Source organism: Neovison vison, chromosome 5, assembly GCF_020171115.1.
Source record: "Neovison vison isolate M4711 chromosome 5, ASM_NN_V1, whole genome shotgun sequence".
Lineage (NCBI taxonomy): Eukaryota > Metazoa > Chordata > Mammalia > Carnivora > Mustelidae > Neogale > Neogale vison.
In genome coordinates this window covers 40,684,786-40,706,277 of record NC_058095.1, presented here as the reverse complement: position 1 = coordinate 40,706,277, position 21,492 = coordinate 40,684,786, and positions in this window count along the sequence as shown.

The following is a 21,492-nucleotide window of genomic DNA, read 5'->3' as shown; positions in this document are numbered from 1 at the left end:
AGGCTCCCTGCTGAGCAGAGAGCCCGATGTGGGGCTTGATCCCAGGACCCTGAGATCATGACCTGAGCCAAAGGCAGCGGCTTAACCCACTGAGCCACCCAGGCGCCCCAGAAGCACTGTTCTAATTGCCCTATTAATTCTCCTTCTTCAGGTTTAAGTTTTTATTTGTTGAATTTATTGTCTCCTTTCATGCTCGAAACTTTTCTTAGCTATTTGGTGTTTCTTCATTTTGTACTCATCTTTGCAGTTGAGATTGCAAGTTCATCTTTCTGCTTGCTGGAGAGGCAGTGTGTGAGCTGTAGCTGTAACCCTTTTCCCACCCAGTTTCCAGTGGGCATGGCAGGACCTCTGGTGCCATCACAGGGTTTCTTGGAGCAGCAGCGCCTAGGAGCTACCATATTTTTCTGTCTCAAGCTCCCACATTCATCATTGGAATCTGGAGACAGATTCCTGTGTTTCTGGGGTGTTAGAGTGTAGAGGGTGGGGGATAGATGGTGGTTAACCTGCCTGGCTGCTCTCCTCCTCTTGTGGGAGATACCAGAGGTAGCCTACCTCTGAACTTGGGTTATCTTGTTGTGTCCCTATCCTTAACAAGTGCTTTCTTCCCATGAGTCCTGACCTCCAGCTTTCTTGGCAATTTTATCTCATCTATTTTCTCTTTGTTTTTGGACCATGAAGTATAATAGTCCTTATGTTTCAACCCCTATGTTTGAATCCCAATGTATGTATTTATATGTGTATATTTTATGTATTTAAAAAATATAAAGTATGACTATGTGTATATTTTATATCCATAAATGTGTGAGTATATGTAGTCAGCTTATGTGCCATCTGAGACCATTATCTCTACTTCCTTTTTTTTTTTTTTTAAGATTTTATTTATTTATTTGACAGAGACCACAAGTAGGCAGAGACAGGCAGAGAGAGAGGGGAGAAAGCAGGCTCCCCACTGAGCAGAGAGCCCGATGTGGGGCTCGATCCTAGGATCCCGGAATCATGACCTGAGCTGAAGGCAGAGGCTTTAACCCACTGAGCCACCCAGGCACCCCTCTACTTCCTTTTTTATTGGCCCCAGATAACTTAAAGATCATTATCATATTCTCCCTTGTTTTCTCCTCCTCAGTCTAAACATCCCAAGTTCCTCCCCCTCCCCAGCTTTTTGGGGAAGTCATATACATCAGCATACACATTTTTTTCCAATTTATTTATTTTCAGAAAAACAGTATTCATTATTTTTTTCACCACACCCAGTGCTCCATGCAAGCCATGCCCTCTATAATACCCATCACCCGGTACCCCAACCTCCCACCCCCCCCCCGCCACTTCAAACCCCTCAGATTGTTTTTCAGAGTCCATAGTCTCTCATGTTTCACCTCCCCTTCCAATTTACCCAAAAGCACATACCCTCCCCAATGTCCATAACCCTACCCCTCTTCTCCCAACCCCCCTCCCCCCAGCAACCCACAGTTTGTTTCGTGAGATTAAGAGTCACTTATGGTTTGTCTCCCTCCCTATCCCATCTTGTTTCATGGATTCTTCTCCTACCCACTTAAGCCCCCATGTTGCATCACCACTTCCTCATATCAGGGAGATCATATGATAGTTGTCTTTCTCCACTTGACTTATTTTGCTAAGCATGATACGCTCTAGTTCCATCCATGTTGTCGCAAATGGCAAGATTTCGTTTCTTTTGATGGCTGCATAGTATTCCATTGTGTATATATACCACATCTTCTTGATCCATTCATCTGTTGATGGACATCTAGGTTCTTTCCATAGTTTGGCTATTGTGGACATTGCTGCTATAAACATTCAGGTGCACGTGCCCCTTTGGATCACTACGTTTGTATCTTTAGGGTAAATACCCAGTAGTGCAATTGCTGGGTCATAGGGCAGTTCTATTTTCAACATTTTGAGGAACCTCCATGCTGTTTTCCAGAGTGGTTGCACCAGCTTGCATTCCCACCAACAGTGTAGGAGGGTTCCCCTTTCTCCGCATCCTCGCCAGCATCTGTCATTTCCTGACTTGTTGATTTTAGCCATTCTGACTGGTGTGAGGTGATATCTCATTGTGGTTTTGATTTGTATTTCCCTGATGCCGAGTGATATGGAGCACTTTTTCATGTGTCTGTTGGCCATCTGGATGTCTTCTTTGCAGAAACGCCTGTTCATGTCCTCTGCCCATTTCTTCATCAGCATACACATTTAAGGTGTATAGCATCATGGCTTTGTTTTCATAGATTGCAAAAAGACCACCACAACAGGCTCAGCCAATATCCATCATCCTACATAGACACACAATAAGAACAATAGAACCCCTAGAATCCACTCTTCAACAACCTGCTATGTAACACACAGCAGTGTTAACTGTGAACACCGTGATGTACCTTATTATATCCCTAGTTCCTTTCATGATGCTAACTAAGATAATTTTCTGACCCCTTTTCACCAAAACCACTTCCTCTCTTCCTGTAGACATGTTAGTTTACTGAATAACACTATTATGGATTGCTGTGTTGAGAGGAATACTCAGAGTACAGTGGGACTATTCCTTCTTATAATCTATGCTCCCCACCCCCCTTGCTCACTCATATTGTCCAAGTGTGGCAGACTTTTTTATGCTACATATTTATACTACTATCTCATAATAATCAATTCCCTTTCCACCCTCCTTCCAAATTTTAATAGATAAATTCTGTCAAGCAACACTTGCCCCATCCTCTGCTTGTGTAATGATCCTTCGCTGAAATGAAAGACTTCACACTAAGGTCTGAGGCATTCTACCATGTTCGTTTTAACCTCCACATCCTGGTGCAGTGTATGCTGGCAGAAAAACGAGCTTCAGCTTATTTTTGCCTTTACCAAACTGATACTCCTCTGATATGTTGATTTCCAGTGAATTGTGGCTCCTTCCAGCTATAGAAAATTTTCTCCTCTATTATTCATTTATCAGAGAACATACTATAGGAGCTTCTTGAGCTGAAACCCATATTAACTCTCTGGAATTATGTTATCCGTCCATTTATAAAATTTTGTCAAGGGCCAACTCTGTGCCAAGAGCCAAGCTGAGCATTGGTTATACAGAGATAAACAAACATAGTTCTTGACCTCATGGGACTTATGGTATAGTATTTACATTTTTATAATCATTTATAGACTTACTATTATACTTAAAATTGCTAGCGATTACATAGAATTTCACTTTTTTTAAAAAAGAGCAATCTTGGGGCGCCTGGGTGGCTCAGTGGGTTAAGCCGCTGCCTTCGGCTCAGGTCATGATCTCAGGATTCTGGGATCGAGTCCTGCATCAGGCTCTCTGCTCAGCAGGGAACCTGCTTCCTCCTCTCTCTCTCTCTGCCTGCCTCTCTGCCTACTTGTGATCTCTCTCTGTCAAATAAATAAAATAAAATCTTAAAAAAAAAAAGAGCAATCTTGATGAAGCAAAAATGGCACAGTGTTTGTTAATTGTACAGTCTAGGTGGTAGGTTGATGGGTGGTCACTGTACAGTTGTTTAACTTTTCTGTATGTTTGGAAATCTTCATAAGAAAATGTTGGGCGAAAACTTGCCTATCCTTTACAAGCTATATTTCTTTTAGAGTCTTCAGCGATGCAATTGTACATATCCCTTTTTAAAATTGTTTATATTGCTTTACTTTTTTTGTAATTCAGGTTACTGCAGCCTCTTTCCCCTGTGTTCTTGGGAGAAATTGGCATGTAACAGAAAGAACACTTGCATTGGTGATGGACTAGGTAGGACTCATACTGACTTTGGCATCTACTGGCTTTGTGTCCTGGCAAGTCACTAAATGTCTTTGAGCCTCGATTCTTCTCATCCCTGAAATGGGTGTAATCATATTCATACCCCAAGTTGTTGTGAAAACTAAATAAAATTATGTACATAATCAGGCATATTTAAAATGCATCCTGCTCCACTTCTACCACTCCTTCCACTTATCTATCTTGCAGATGCCATCCTTCCTTACAAATCTGAATTAAGTGGGTAATACACATTCATCCTTTTTTCTTCCTTTACCCTTTGGAAAATAAAATTCCTAGAAACTCAAATCCATAATATATTACTGGAGGCTTTGGGTTAGCAAATATGGGATCAGAAGATATGAATTTATCCATCACCTTAAAGTTTCCTTTTTGTTCAGCTATGGGATTGATGTTAAGGAAGTGCCATTCATATCCTGACCAGGTGCTCTGAAATTGCTGTTGTGTTATAGATGCTTTGTTGTCAATTCTTGTCTTGATTTAGTCTGTTTATGCTGCTGCCTGTGTGTCCAGATTGCTTTCTCTGCAGTATCTTCCCCCTTCTAGCCTGAGAAAGCCCCATACTTCTTTGAGAACTAGTCCGGTGTCTTTAACTCTTGATGTTTTCACTGTATCCTGTCATATCTCAGGATACTGTCATATCTCACTTACTACTAGCCATCATGTAGCCAGAGAAAACTCTTTCATCTTTGAGTTTCCTTTGTATACGACTGGCAGCATCCAGTAAGCACTTGCTAGAGATGATTCAAGGATGCTTGCATGGATGACTAGAACTCATTATCCCTGGGCCTCAGTTTATTTCCACAAAACCAAGAGAGATAGCCAGGTGACCTCAGAAGCCTGTTTGAGCCCTGAAATGCTTTGATTTCTTGTTTTTGTATCACATTATTCACATACAGTATACCTTTTTAAAATTTCAGGTATTTGTATTAATGCCAGAGCTTTCTATATAGTCAGAAGCTTCTTGATTTTTAAGCACCTGGGATTTGGAGGTTTATACATCCCCTCTCTCTGACTTTTTGCCATTAATTACACTGAGGGTATGCTGAGTTGATGTATCTAACCAGTCCCTGACATATCTCCCATTCCAAATACACAAACATGGATCTCCCCATCTTCACCCTTCCATCCCCTTCAGCTCCCAGATTACCCAGTTTAGAATATTCCTTCAGTCCCGTGACCTAGCTCTGAAGGTTGAGTGGATTCATGTCTCCTGGAGGAGCCTGTTGGGTTTCTGGATGAGTACTAAGATGATGCTGGTTCTTTTGAGTCTTTATCTTCCAAGAACTGTGGAGTTAGTTGCTTGGAAGATGTTTAAATTCTGAATTCTAAGATACTGGAAGTCCTCTCTGATGATTCTGGAGAGAGCAGCATGCAGGGAAGACAAAGGAGGCATGTCAGGGAGATGTCAGATCACATCTCCTTTGTGTCCTCTCTCCTCACCTTTTAAGTGCCAGCATGCCAGACATACTTCATGTTCTCACTTGTCTGCTCTCTCTACTGTTCACACTCTTTAAATCCTCTCCACCCGCTCTGACTGCTAAAGTTAATTCATCCTCCAGATCTCAGTTAAGAGACTACTTCCTATAGAGTTTCTCAAATCACCTATCATAACACTTACTGCACTGTTGGTGACTGATTATTTTTGCGATTTCTTCACTTAACTAAATTTAGTGAGGGAGGAGATACAGTCTTTCTTGTTCACTGTTGTATCTCTGGAGCTTAGCTCAGTGCTTGATACACAGTAGTTTCTCATTCTTTACGCATTAAGTGAATTAATGAATATAGTGGTCCCTGTTCTTAAGAGAATTGACATAAGATGCACAAAATAAGCACGCAATGTCTGTCATTGTATATTAATAAAGTATGCAACATGTAGTATATTAATGCCTCTTATTTTGCAACTCCTAAGGATCCTGTGGACATAATACTGTTTCTCTCATTTTACAGAAAGAAATATTTATGCTTAGGAGTTACACTACCACTAGAAAGTAGCACAATTGGATTGAACTTTTGGTATCAAATTAAATGCTCTCTCCATAATGCTGCAACAGTGTGCAGCAAATGTTATAAAACTGGTACAAATTCTGTGTTGCAGAAATGGGAGAATTCACTCCTAGATAAGATGTTATTTGAGTTTGGATTTGAAGGACAAGTAAGATTTTTTCTTTTTTAAATTATGTTCAGTTACCAAAACCAAACCAAGCAACAACCTGCATGCAGTTTAATGAATTCAGCCAATACAGATGTATTTAATGTAAGAAGTGAAAATTCTGCCTTTCTTATTCTAATTATATTCCCAAGGTATAGCCATCGTAAACTGTGTATGTATACACTATGGTGGTTTTATTTGCTTAAAAGAAATCACACTGTAAATACTGTTATGCATCCTCCCTTTCTTTTCTTTTTCTTTCTTTCTTTTTTTTTTTTTTTTTACTTCAGTACAACCCGGGCAACCCGGTATTTGGTGCATTTCTCTTCACTTGCTGCATTTGTAACTGCTGCATTTCATTCTTTTGTTAGGAATGTTTCGTAGTTTGTTTAACCAATCTCCTACTGTGGGCATTTACTTAGATGGTTTTCCATATTCTCCTTAAAGATTTTTTGGACATCAGTTACTTAGAATAGGATCTCTTGTTTTGTGGGTTATATGCAATTTACATTGTGAATGAAAATGACGGCAATGCATAGAATGTGCAAAAGCTAGAATTGGAGAGCAAAAAACATTCAGGGTGGGGGAAGTCACATAAATAAAGGTACCAGAAAACATAAGTGACATTCCTTTATTGTACCTGAGATGTTTCAGCATTTTGACTCTCTGTGTGAGCTCTGATGACAAATTCCAACTCCTGCCAAGAGACCAGAAGCTATTTGTCAGTTTACTGTCTTTATTCTCCCTCCTGTCCTTTCAGTGATGAAGTCCCTAGAGGTTAAACACTGTCATTATTAATCTTACCACAAGAATCCCTGAAAACCAATGTTTGCTGCCCTTTGGTTCTTTACTTTAATGACTCCTCACCACACACAGACCCCTTATTGTGCTATTCACAACTTTCCAGATGAAACTAAGGACTTGATTCAACTGTAGTCAAAGAACACGAATTCTTCACAATTCCACACACGTAGGTGCACTAACGTTCCTCTTTCCACCAGTGACTAAAACAAAATTGAATGAACTTGACATGAGATTTTTCTAAGGAGTTTTCCCCTCACAATCAGTTTTATTAAAGGCACAAATGTGCAATCGCATTTAATGGTGTTTATTTTAAAACACACTATGTTTACCCTTGAAAACCTATTATGCATCTCTCACCTTACAGTGAACAAAAGGGCATTGTAACTTCATGTAGTCCGACTGCTTGCTTAAATTTAGGTCTGCACTCAAATGAGAAAAATACTTGAGTATCAGTCATCTTGGAATCCAAGGGACTTATTCATAGAGCATGTGGGACTCTATTCATAAATGATTTATGTCTTTGCATAAAGGGGAGTGGGGGTTGTGTGTGTTGCTCGGAGAACCATCGACTGCCTCTCCTGAGTAATTTATACAAGATCAATATTTATCAAAGTGAGCCAAAAATTGTGCCATAACTCTCTGAGAGCCAAATACTTCGTTTACAGTTCCTTCACCCATGGAAGGGAGCATGACAGATTAAAATGTTTGCATAAAAGCTACTTAAAGTGGTTCTCACTTGGTTGCTGTTGCTTTAGATACAGTGTGATACTTTGATAGAAATTGCAGATTTCTGTCATAGATGTTGCTCAATGACTAACACATAGTAGATGTTTTTAAAAATCTATTTGTTGAATTAATGACTAAAGGGAAATAGGCAAACATTCCAAAAAGAAAGGAAGGTTGCTCACTGTGTGTATTCTTTTAACATCTATTAAGCACCTGCTAAGCCTTAAGCATTGAGAGAGGACACAGTTATTACCTGGAATGATCTCTCAGAGACACACACACACACACACACACACACAATTAAAAGCATATTGATAAAAAGTGCTATTTACTCTATTAAAAATTTTAAAAAAGCATTTTGGAGATCCAGAGGAAGAAGCAATTAATTCTGCCCAGAGAGGTGTGGGAAAGGATAAGAGTAAGTAGGAGTTAAACAGTGGATAGTAAATGGGGGAGGGGATTTTAGGAAGAAGTAATGACATGAACAAAGAAAACAGGAGAGACCTTCAGAATGCAGGAATGGGGTAGATGTGTTGGCATGAAAGATTCCCATCGTGTCAATAATGGGAAATAAGTATGAAATTTTTCATTAGAACTGGATTGAAAAGGCCTTAAATACTCAACTGTTGAGCTATTACTTTATTTTTTAAGTAAAGGGAGATTTCCACAGATTATTAAACATAGTAGTGACATAATCATATTTCCCTTATCAGTATATCTCTGGTGGCACAATTTATACTATCTGTATACCATCTGGTAGAGAAGGATAGAGAGGAGGTGACAAATGGGTTTCAATTTGTCAACTCTATGAAATTTATATGCATCTATAGGAAAACAAAGTATATCAGAACATGTGAAAAATAGCTATGAGGGGGACAGTGATTTTCATGGTGGCCGTCTCTTCTTGGTTTTCAGAATTTTCCTTTCATGCAGGAGTTAGGCCATATTGAAGTCTACAAAAATGAGGTCTGAACAACAGTGTAATCCTAAAGTGACGAAAATACATGCTGATGGGTTACAATGATTTTTTTTTTTATTAGCGTCACCACCATGACTGCAACCTAGAAACCACCAAGTTTAACAGCAGCTGTTAATTGTTCATTAATACTTAACTCTCAGAAGTGTTTGTAAAACTAATACAACTTGTGGATTTCTCCTGGCCGGAACCTAGTCATCAACATTCTGGGTGTCTTAGCTTCTATTCCTTTCCCACATGGGGCTTGGCAAGACAGATGTATCAGAGCCATATGTACAGTTTTGGTGGAAGATGGATTGTCGTCTTTCCCTTCCATCTCCTCTGGCCATAGAAGAATCCTTGGATCCTTACTGTTTTTCTCCCTAGTCATACATTTAAGAATATCCCGTTTTTATAAGACAATAAATCTCTGACTAATACCCCTCCTTTTTGATGGAATACCCTATAGGAAATTTGACTGAACTTGTTAAAGCTTCTACATGAAGCCAACAATCAACTGAGCAATAAATACATGGCTGACCTTCATACATGCAAATATCATAGCTTGGAGAGATCGGTGAAATATTTTTGCTTTTTCTTTCTTTCTTTCTTTTTATTGTTATGCTCAAATCTTTCAGTATTGTCAAGAGTTTAAACTGTGGCTAAGACTAGAATCAAGATAGTTGTGAAGTACGCAGCAGTTACTTTGCATTTAATTTATTATATTTGAAAATTATATTTTTCAGTTCCCTCAGATTTAAAATAAATTCCAACACTTTTAAATTGCTTTTAGTTTGTTTTTGGGACAAGGCATTTTTATAGCTGTTATCTTACATCCTCCTAAAATACTAAGAGTAAATAAAGTATTAGTGACAATGATAATTCTAGTATTAGTAAGAGTAATGGTTTTGATGATGGTGATGGTAACTACAATTTGTTAGAATTTCCTATGTTCTAATATGAGATAGAGAACTAAAAATCTAGATTGCGAAGTGATTTGTCTAGGGTTACACAGAAAGTTAAGTATTAGAACACATTTTGGAATTTAAGTCTTTTGGTCCAAGCTCTTTCACCCATGTACTGCCAAATCTCATATATAAAATGCCCTTCTTACTCCTTAGTTGATGCCTCTCACCTCTATCATAACTTGGATTAACCTCACATTCTCTGAGAAGCATTCCCTGTCACTTATCAGCCATGTGGCTTTAAGCAAACTATTAATGTGAGTTAAATCATTAAAAAGAAGGTAACAATATGTGGCTCAGACATTGTTGCAGAAATCAAGTGGTTTAACCTAGAGGCCTAGAAAAGTCTGGCAGAAATAGGTACTCAATAGATTGTGGTTCGTTTTTCTGCACTGGCCACTAGACTCCTTATGCCCCATCCTAATTATGAGGGATACAAGGGACAGTTAGAGAGTCATGTTAACCCAAAGCTCACAGAGTGGGTATCAGCACATTATTCCAGATCACTGATGTTAGTCAGCAAATTGAGATCTTTTGTATGTTCAAAGCTCTCATCAGCATTGCACTGGACCTTAATCCTGCTACCACTAATGGGGAATAAAATGTCCTAAAGGAAGATGTCTGAAGTGGAGGGAAAAACATGGTAGGTCAGTCTTAGAAAGAGCCAAAGCTTACACTTTGTCAGAGAGAACGCTTTGTCAGAGCGTACGCTTTCCCTTGGCACACTTAATGTATAGTTTCTATACATTTTATTCAGCTAAAAATAGTGAAGTTCAGCCAGTTCAGTATCCGGCAACTGCTCCAACATATTTCCCTTCAGTACCTGATGAGTGGTAGTGTCTAAGAAACATCTAGGCAATACAGAATGAGCAGAAACCCAGCCAGTACTGAATGCTGCATCACCAATCTCCTCTAACCTTGGGTCAAAAAAATGACAAAATAATATTCTACCTTTTTTCCTTCTCTGTCTCTAAATAAGAAAAGAGAATTCTGACATACAAAACATAACATTAGAATTCTTCTCTTTTAGTCCTCAAAACAGTGGCTGTCTTTTTTCATGTTTTCCTCATCCTCCCGTAAATATCTTTTTTCTTTTACTTTAAACGAACAAAACAAAACAAAACTTTTTATAAATTGAGATTGAGTTCAGTCTTATTATTCCTTCATTTGAAAAGGTTCTGTAGCTATGATTTTATATCTGTTATCTCTTGGCACTGTGATTCTCCTTAGGGTAAACAAGACTAGTCTCATAATCTCTGTTTTGTAGATGTGAAAGGAAGTTTAGAAAATTGTGTAATATACCCAGATGTCTTAGCTAGCACGCCTTGGAGCCAGAGCTAGAACCTAAAACTTCTGACTTCATGTTTTTCAAAATCAGAACCTCAGAGTAGTTTTGGTTTTGCTTTTATTGTTGTTCTTGTGTGTGTGTGTGTGTGTGTGTGTGTTTTCCCTACATATATAGCAAGTGCAGAATTTAGCTTTCTAGTAACATAAAAAAAAATAATGAAGCTGTTACTACCTAGAAATTTACCTTCCATCTGGCAAATAGATGACACTACCCAAAGTAGAAAGCAAAGTCATTATAATTGAGTGTTGGAACAACTGTACAAACCAATGGTTGAGGGTCATCAGGGAAGATCTCTGGGAATATATGAGAATCTATCCATCTGTGAAATCTGGAGCCCTGGTTTCACATCCTCTGTCAGAAGTGGGTGTGGGGTTGTAGAGGGTAGGGAAGGGTGGAGGTCTGTGCTGAATGGTCTATGTTTCTAGGAAGTTCCTTCATTGAGTATGACTTTAATAAGCTTTTATTACCTTCTGCTGCCTTGATTGCCAGAGCGAATTATTCTACTTATTCATTGTCCTTAAAACATGACAGGGCGTATGACAGCTTACCCACAAAATACTCATTAGAGGGGCTCCCTGTAGATATAGTATTTGGAAACAAGATTCCAGAGACATGGATTCCCCTGCAGGAGTGTTTCCCAAGAGTGTCCTAGAGGAAACCATAGTCAGGAGGGAAATCAGAGTAAAAAACTTAATGACCAAACCATGTTTTGCCTTAATGGTCAACATCAGGTTAAAACAGTAGCTAGGCCGTCCATGCCAGTTAGTGGCAGAGAGGTCAGGAGATTGAAAGCAAGGGTTGATGCATGAAGCAGTGAAATCAAGAAATTTTAGCAAATTCTGAAAATTGTGGATCTTTCTTTTTTGTGGGTGGAGTTAAAACCAAGCTGCCAGAGTTCTTTGAAGACATCAGGGAAGGCTGGATGGTTTTTATGAAGCAGTTTACCCTTCATATAATGCTCTTTCCCTCCTGTCCATGACTTTGGTTCCTAAATTTCCTCCAGGGCTCAGCTCTAAGATTTTCTCCAGCATAGAATTATTCCCAGCCACCCAGACAATAGGGATCTTGTTCAGTTTTTCATGTATTCAGACAGATCTGTTTTATCATTTCATTTGTCATATATGAAGTTTTTTCTCCCAAAAGAATATAAGAGGTGAGAATTTGATGCCTTTGGAAAGTCTCAAATGCCTTAGTCCAATAATCGTTATCATTATAGCAAATACATGTCTGGCACTAAAACTGTGTATGATACTCTCTTAAGCATTTTTCACACATCTTATTTAGACCTGACCCAACCTATGCAGTATTTCCTATTGTTATCTTACTTTACACATGAGGAAACTGTGTCTTAGAGAGTTTAAGTGATATTTCCAAAGTTACCTTGGTTGAACCACTAAGATGTTGACCTCTGAAATCTTCCCAGAACAATTCTCATAGGCACTTTTGCCTTGCTCAGCTGCCAAAGAAGTGGATGTTATGTGGAATCTGAATACAGCACCTGGCTGGAGAGGGTTGATTTTCTGATGATTCACACTTTCAAATAAAAATAATAAAACCTTGGCTGGACAGCTTCACTTCCCCAGTCCAGCTGGGATGTGGTCACTGTGGTTCCAAAACACACTTGGGTGATATTCCAGCTTGAATAGCATAATTTGCACTTTCAGTTGTCAAGAGTTCTGCACGGTGGTCTTGTGATCACACTCCTTGTCCAGTGCCTGCCAAAAGTTTGCTAATGCTTTGGCTCCCTGTCCTGCTCTTGCTGGAAGCGGCATCGAGGAGAGTGGGATGCCTTCTTTAGTTGCAAATCTAAGCTAAAAAGAAATAAGCGGGGTGAGTGACCTAAATCTAAGTCCTGATTCAACCATTATTTACTGGGCATTTAGTATGCATTGGGCATTTTCCTGTATCATTTTACATTGGATCTTCGCAGTAGCCCTGTGGGGGTGAGTGTCACACTCTGAATTTTATAGATGTGGCGGGAGATTCATATGTACAAAGTAACTTGTCAAAGGTCATTACTCAGCTAGTAGAATGGAAGAGATCCATTTTCTGTAGATCTCTAGTTTCTGTGCACTTGCTGCTGCATCAAGGTATTTCTAGATCACTTTGAGGTGGATAAAGTAAAGAATGGAGGGGCAGTATAATAAAGATGATGATAGTAATAACCATCACTACTAACATTTCTTGAATTCCTCACTTTAGGGTAGGGACCATGAAAATTCTTTACAAGCACCATTTCTTTTCATCCTCATGACAGCCATATGAAGCAGACACTAGTATTTCCCCATGTTACAAAGAAGGAAGATGATGCTCAAAGATGTTAAATCATTAGTCCAGACTAAAAAAAGATACCACTAAGATTTGAGCCTAGGCATTTGTCTGTCACTATAGCTTGTTATGATAGCTACACATAAACATACAACATAGGAATAGTGGGTTGGATTCTTCCCCTGCTCTGGATCTTCATAAGAAAGTATGAGATGAGCACTTAAAAAAATTAGGTCAGACTGACAGCGTTGGCAATGGAATCCATTCAACTGAAGTTATAATTCTCAACTCTTACCTCCATGTTTTAGGGATGACTTAGGAAAATTGCAGACAGACTGTGAGACAAATGATGGTAATTATTGGGATGCAACCTTACCTGGCCTGGAGTTTCAGATGCCCAAGCCAGTTAACTCTGTCAGTGAGTTCTTCCCACTTCATCTTATTAGGAGTAAACTGGGGATGAGATGTGGATGCCTTTCTAAGCCTTTGGGAATCCACACCTCTGTCACTGAGCTATGAGAAGGACCTTTTGTTAAGAGTTCTCAGACATCTCTTCTGAAAGACAGTCAGTCATGTGTCCTCTGCAGCCATGGGGTTTATCACTCCTTGCATGAGGGGAGTAGGCAGCTGCAGGAAATCTGGAAGTGGCAGCTACTCCCAGAGTGATTGAGAAAAGAGTTATGCCTGGCAAGGGAGAAAGGGAAAAAGAAGAGGAATGACAGATTGAGGGTTAGTTTTATATCCAGTTATTAACACACCAAACTAAAGGAGCAGGGTTACTCTGTGTGTATGTGTGTGTGTGTGTGTGTGTGTGTGTGTGTGTGTTGGTACGCTATTTCCCTTTCCTCCTCATTAAAAATGAAAGACATGGGGGCGCCTGCGTGGCACAGTTGATTAAGTATCCAACTCTTGATCTCAGCTCAAGTCTTGATCTCAGTGTTGTGAGTTCAAGTCCTGCTTTGGGCTCCATGCTGGGCATGGTGCCTACTTAAAAATAAAATAAATAAGTAGACATTATTTAAACACTATTATAACAACAACAGAAGAATATTGATATTCTACTTTAGGTTTTTATGATCCTTGCTCTTCTTCCCCCATATGTCATCAATTTTTGTGTGACTAATTATAGAAGAGAGTGTTTCTCCATTTTGGCCAATATTTCTTAAGAACATTTCTTATCAGAAGCTAACTCAATGTGTGGAGGACACAAACCGATTTTTCCTATTTTTGCTTCATTGATATCCTGAATATTTTTATCTTCATTCTAGAATGTGAGCTTATTCATTACTATTCTAGAGGGTGGAGGCCTGAAAAATAAAGGGAAATCTAAATTTGTTTACTCTGCCATGAAGTAATGGCTCCCATTGAAAATAAAACAGCTACTATATAGGAGAAGAGGGGGGAAAGGAAAAAAAAAAGGGTCAAAATTGTTCATTAAAGTAAGTTTTTATTCTAGTTATTTTCAGGTTAGGAAAACTGAAGGTGAAGAAACGCACTAACAAGCTGACAAACAGCTCTGCACTGTGGAAACTTGGCAGTGGCCCAGTAATTGCTCCCAAGGGAGGACGGCTCTGGCGATGCCAGCAGCCATGCCAAGGCTGGGTGAGGCTGGCGGTGGGAGAGAAATGCCTTGCATACCTTTGGATCTGTTCAGTCATTGACTCAGGAAATAGGCCTGTGTCACTCAGCTGGTAGCATCATTACTTTTGCATGGGAGGCCAAGGGTTCAAGTCCCACACCAGAAACTTGGCAGCTACCCAAAGCCAATGCCTGCGTTGTCATAGAAGGTAGATGATGGCGAGCACTGGACAAGAGAGCTCTTTCTCCTTGGTTCTTTTAGGGAAATGGAGATCAGAAGAGTGAGGGTGGCAACACATCACTTAGCTGAGTTTGACCCACAAGCTTTAAAGAACTCCTCTATGGAACTGGCAGAACCATCGCCCAGTTTCAGGCCCTTTCCAAGAGGAGAGGAAAGATTGAGCTCTGTGCCAATGCTGTACCATCACTTTAACTAAACCCTCAGCTCGGTCTTTGTTCCAGCTACAATAAATGTAGAGGACAAGGGCAGCAAAAAATGGTGACAAGTCTTGATTGTCAAAGTGAGGAAGCAGCAGTCCCTGGTTAGTGAGGACATCAAACCTGGAATGCACATCCACACTCCTGTAGAAAAATCTCTGGATAAACTTTTCTTTAAGATAACTCATGTGCAATGTTCCTTGGCAGTTCAGTGTGACCTATGAAAGCAATTTGTCATTTAAAATAATTTGAATTAGTTTAAAAGTTTAAAAAGTATCACATTTAAAAATGCTTGGGGGGCACCTGGGTGGCTCAGTGGGTTAAGCTGCTGCCTTCGACTCAGGTCATGATCTCAGGGTCCTGGGATCGAGCCCTGCATCGGGCTCTCTGCTCAGCAGGGAGCCTGCTTCCCTCCCTCTCTCTCTGCCTGCCTCTCCATCTACTTGTGATTTCTCTCTGTCAAATAAATAAATAAAATCTTTTAAAAATTTTTAAAAAATTAAAAAAATAAAGGGAAAAAGAGGGAAAGGTGATTTTGTTAGGCTGAGAGACAGCTCCTGTCACTGAGGCCTCTCCATTCTAAAGACAACTTACTGGGAGACAACTGGGAGAGCACTACCCCCAAACTCAGGCAGCCTCCCATGTTCCCGGGGCAAAGGGCTCTGGCATCAGGGTTGTACACAAAGGAGATCAACCAGAACAAGCCCTGTGCCAACCTGGAAACTAAACTACTATTCCACAAACACATGATGCAAACCTCTCTCTCAGGCCCCATAAGCTGTCATAAATATTCTTCAGACAGAAGAAGAAATTATATTTCATGCCTCCATGATGTATCTTTTATTGGAGTAAGTTTATTTTATTTAAAAAGGTCCATCAACCACCTTCACCTTCACTGAAGTGGCAGGCCCCTCTCTACCACCGTTTTTTGTTTGTTTATTCCCCTGATTCCCAATATTTACTAAAAAGCAATTTGATTGGGTTTGATTGGGTATATTTAATATACATAATTCCAAGTATTTTTTTAAAATATTTTATTTATTTATTTGACAGAGAGAAATCACAAGTAGATGGAGAGGCAGGCAGAGAGAGAGAGAGAGGGAAGCAGGCTCCCTGCTGAGCAGAGAGCCCGATGCGAATGGTCTGGATATTATTAGAATGGAAGGACAACTTATGATTTGTAGCTTACCCTAGGTCAGATTCCACAGACACAATCTTCTGTACTCCTAGTCTGTTCAGCGATACGACACAGATGCCATAAACTCAACAATTTGAAATTGATTCCTTAGAAGACTGGAGTTCTCTCACACATTGCAGAGGGACTTCACTGAGGGCCCCCAGTCTGGTATTTCTGGTGCCAGGACATCTTTTGCTGTGTTCCCATAGCTTTCATTTCTGTCCAGTTACAGAAGCTCTCTTCGCCTGTAGGGCCTTCTCTCCTAACCCCTGAACCTAAACATATACCAAGAGAGATTGCGATGGTCCCAGGAGAAAGAATATCCTCCAAAGCTGGAAGAGAGTTAAGCAGTTTTGGATCTTCCTTAACATTCTGTGGCACCTGACTTTAGTTTTCTGTGTTTTCCATCTGAATTATTAACATCTTTCCTTTTTTTGTGAAGGAAAGTTTTTTTGTTTTTTTGTTTTTTTTTAAAGATTTTATTTATTTGACAGACACATCACAAGTAGGCAGAGAAGCAGGCAGAGAGATAGGAGGAAGCAGACTCCCTGCTGAGCAGAGAGCCCGATGCGGGGCTTGATCCCAGGACCCTGGGATCATGACCTGAGCCGAAGGCAGAGGCTTTAACCCACTGAGCCACCCAGGTGCCCCTTGTTTTTTTTTTTTTTACAAGCTTTATTGAGGAATCATTCACATACCATACAATTTGCCCATTTAAAGTAACAGTTCAGGGGTTTTTAGTCTATTCACAGAGTGGGGCAACCCTTACCACAATCAATTTTAGAACATTTTTAGTGCCCCCAAAAGGCATCCCACATTCTTTAAGCTAGGATTCCCCAATGCCCCATCCTCCTAGTGCTAGGAAACGAGGAATGTACTTTTTGCTTCTATGGGTTTGCCTATTCTGGATTACCTGAATACTTACCAGAATTCCTGGTTTTAGGATCAGTATAACCCATGAAGTAGGAAACTAGTTAAGTCGTAGATGAAAAGCCTCAAATGTCATTATCCAGAGTGTGCGGATGGTCTGGGTATTATTAGAATGGAAGGACAACTTATGATTCATAGCTTCCCCAGGTCAGATTCCACAGGCACAATCTCCTGTATTCCTAGTCTGTTCAACGATACAACACGGACGCCATAAACTCAACAATTCGAAATCGATTCCTTAGAAGACTGGAGTTCTCTCATGAGTTGGCACACCACACTGCGTGTTAACAGGCAATAACACTAAAATGCACTAAAGACCATGTAATTTATTCCCAACATGCTGTTATTCTTTCCAAAACATTAGCTTTGGAGCAGAACGTTTGCTAAATGTTGTCTTTATTTCCAAAGCATGGGGTAAAGATCGAATGCACCCAATGGCTGAGAGATAATTGGCCACTTTACAGTTTCAACCTCAAATGAACTCCCCTGTCTGAGTAAATTTCCTGGTAAGAGATCGCGTTTTAATAGAATGTGAAAGCTGCAAGAAGGATGGAGCTTACAGATCGCAGTATGGTCTGTTAGATAAATGACCAGGGGTAATATATCTTAAAACCACATTTTGTAGACATTTAACAGAAATCCCAGAAAAAAAAAAAGCACCCAGTGGTTCAGCATTCATGCCTAAATGAAAATAACATGTGTGCCTTCAGCCCAAGATGTGCCAGGGCTTGGAGGGAAATTGGCAAGGATTAAGACCAGGAGCCTTTTGGGAGCTATTAGACATTGTCATCCTGGGCCTGTCCTCACAGCTTTCTCTTAGAGGAGAAAGCAAAAGGTGGCTGCATTAAAGCTTTACTCTCAGAATTGCCACAAAGAGCCCCCCAAAACACCCTGTAGCTGGCATCTTTTCACTGAGTTGGCTTTGAGTCAGAAGTAAAAAAATTGTCATTTTGTTTAGTAGCTGAAGAAATGGATGGCTTGTACTATTTAATCTAAAAGTGGTCTCTGGCACTGACAGTGGATTCCTAGGTGTTAAGAAGTGCATAAGAGCATGAGGGTGCTCTTGCCCTGTATTTAAATTGAGACCGTTTGTTTCCTCCTTTGGATTATCCTCTTTCCTGAGATCTGCCTCATGGTGACCTCGTGACTATGAGTTGTGTTTTGCAGAGTGGAAAGGTGGTTTTACTGTTTTAAGTTCAAATTTCATAGGCCTGAACCCCTTGATTTCGGATTCAGATTCTCCAGAATGTAAGGGAACAAGAGCTCCAACTCTTAATTTATTTCAGTAGAGAGGTGGTTTAAATCTGCTACTAGAGATGGCATCTGTTTGTAGGAGCTCCTGAAGATTCAGTTATTTAAAAAACAAAGGGCCAGGAACTATCCTTGGAGACAGGGAGACTAACTAACCATGGCTCCACCTTGAAGGCGCTCATGATTTATCGGTCTTAGGGGAGAGGGAGGAGGACAGAAATGTGGTGAGTGCTATGGCTAAGTACATATGAGATATAATAGGGCACAGCCTAGTGTGGATCAGGACTTCCCAGGGAAGGTGATTCTTGTATTGGGTATGAAAGTAGGAATAGGAATTGTCAGACATCTAAAAGTTGGCCGTTGAGTAGAAGAGAGTGTTTTTGAGCCAGAGATAAGAGCATATCCAACTGCACAGAAGTAGAGATAGCATGATATGATTCAGCATGTCTTAAATGGGTGGGCTTGTGTTTTTGCAAGATATGTCTGACAAGTTGGCAAAAGCCAGAGCAACAGAAGCCTTGTATTTGAAATGAGATGGTACCACTTTCCTAGTTCTTCCTAGCTATTTCAGTATGGCAACTAATGCCCTGAGTTCAGTCTTATAGTTAGAGCTATATGCATGTTCCTCTCCTTTGTTCCAGAGAAACAGATCTATAATCAGATTCTGGCTCTGCCACTTACTACATTATGTAACCTCAGACAGATTGGCCATGGGGAGCCTCTGTTTTCTGTTATGTAAAATGGGACCAAACTAAGAATAACACAGTGGGGTTATTGTGAATATTATCAGGATCAAAGAAGTACAATGCTTGGCATTAAAAAGTTCTCAGGAAATATTTGTGCAATCAAATTGGTACAGGAATAAAAAGGAAATTCTACTGGCTGGAAAACAGCCTTTAGCTTTCCAAACACCACTGGCTGCCAGAGTAGTCTAGGACACCTGGAAAGAGATAGAAAAAGGATCTGAACCCTGAAGAAGAGTGACAGGAAGGCAGGGATCCAGAACCCGTAGACAGTAGGCCAGCAAAGCAGATCGAAGAGGAAGGGATGTGACTTTTGCCAGAACAACAAGGGCACCACTAGGTCAGGAGTGCAGACAGGAAGAAGGAGTTGGCAGATGCTTGGTCATAGAGCACTTCAGGGAATGGACACACAGCAGCTCCCAGTTTCCTCTTTCCTGATGTCATCCTGGTGTCCTACCAGGCTCTGGAAAGAAATCAAAAAAGGGAAAGAAGAGAGGAAAAAAGAGAACAGCTGCATTTTTGTATAGTAACAGTAACACCCTTTCATGATAAAAACACTCAACAAACAGAATAGAAGGAGATTTCCTCAACCTGGTAGAGAGCATCCAGTAACAACCCACAGCAAACATCATTCTTAATGATGAAAGGATAAAAGCTTTTCTTCTAAGATCAAGAGGAGGACAGGGTTGTCTGTTCTTGCCACTTCTGTTCAGAAATTGTACTGGAGGTTTTGGCCAGGACAATTAGGTAAGAAAAAGAAATAAAGGGCATCTAGATTGGGAAGGAAGATGTAAAACTGTCTTTTTTTTGCAGGTGATGTGATCTTGTTTATAGAAAAACAATCTTGAAAAAAAGAAAAAAATTGGAAGATTCATGGTTTTTGATTTCAGAACTTATTACAAATTGGCATTAATCCAGACTGTGTGGTGGTACTGGCTTGAGGATAAACATGTAGATCAATGGATTAGAATTGAGAGTTGAAACAAAACTTCTCATTTGTGATCAGGTGATGTTCCACAGAGGGTAGCAAAAAATACAGTGGGGAAGTACAATCTTTTCAACAAATGGTGTTGGGACAACTGGCTATCTGCATGCAAAAGAATGAAGTTGAACTCAAACCTCACACCATATACAAAAATGATCTCAAAATGGATCCAAGACTTTAATGTAATAGCTAAAGCTATAAAATGCTTAAAACAATACACAGAAGGAAATTTTCATGACACTGGGTTTGACACTGAAAACATAAGCAGCAAAAGGAAAAAATAGATAAATTGGACTTCATCAAAATGATAAGTTTTCTGCTTCAAAGGATATCATTAAGAAAGTGAAAAGACAACCCACAGGATGGGAGAAAGTGTTGGTAAATCATTTATCTGTTAGGGGGCTTGTATCTACAATATGTAAAGAACATCTACAACTCAATAATAAATAGAGAAAAAAACAATTTAAAAAAAAACAGAAAAGGATCTGAATAGATATCTATAGATGGCCAGTAAGCATATAAAAGAAGCTCAACATTATTAGCCATCAGGAAAATGCAAATTGAAACCACAGTGAAGTACCAGTTTATGCCCACTAGAATGGCTGTAATGAGAAAGACAATACAAGTGTTGACAAGGATGGAGAGAAGTTGGAGTTTTCATATACTGCCAAAGGGAGTTTAAAATGATGCAGCCACTTTGGGAAACATCTACAGCTCCTCAAAAAGATAAACATGGGGCACCTGGGTGGCTCAGTTGGTTAAGCATCTGCCTTTGGCTCAGGTCATGATCTCAGGGTCCTGGTATGGAGCCCCACGTCACCTCTCTCTCTCCCTCTGCCTCTCACCCCCTGCTAGTGCTCATTCTCTCTCTCTCAAGTAAGTTTATTTTTTTAATAAAAAGGATGAATATAGAGTTAACATCACCATAAGATCTACCAGAAAGATATGGAACTGTTTCATCTCTTATATGTCTTCATATCTTATATACAATTACATAAACTTGTACTTGAATGTTGATTGCAGCATTACTGATAATAGCCAAATAATGGAAACAATTCAAATTTTTGATCACTGATGAATGAATAAATAAAATGTGGTATACCCACACAATATCATATCAATTAAAAGAAATGAACTGATACTTGCTACAATACTGATGAGCCTTGAAAACATTGTTAAGTGACAGAAGTCAGTCACAAAAAAACCATGTATTACATCATTCCGTGTGTATGAAATGCCCAGAATAGGAAAATCCGTAGAGAAAAACAGGAGATTCGTGGTTGCTTATGACTGGGGGGAAATGGGGAATGACTTCTAATGGGTATTTTTGTGGTGATAAAATGTTCTAAAATTGATTATGGTGATGGTTGCTTAACTCTGTGAATGTATTAAAA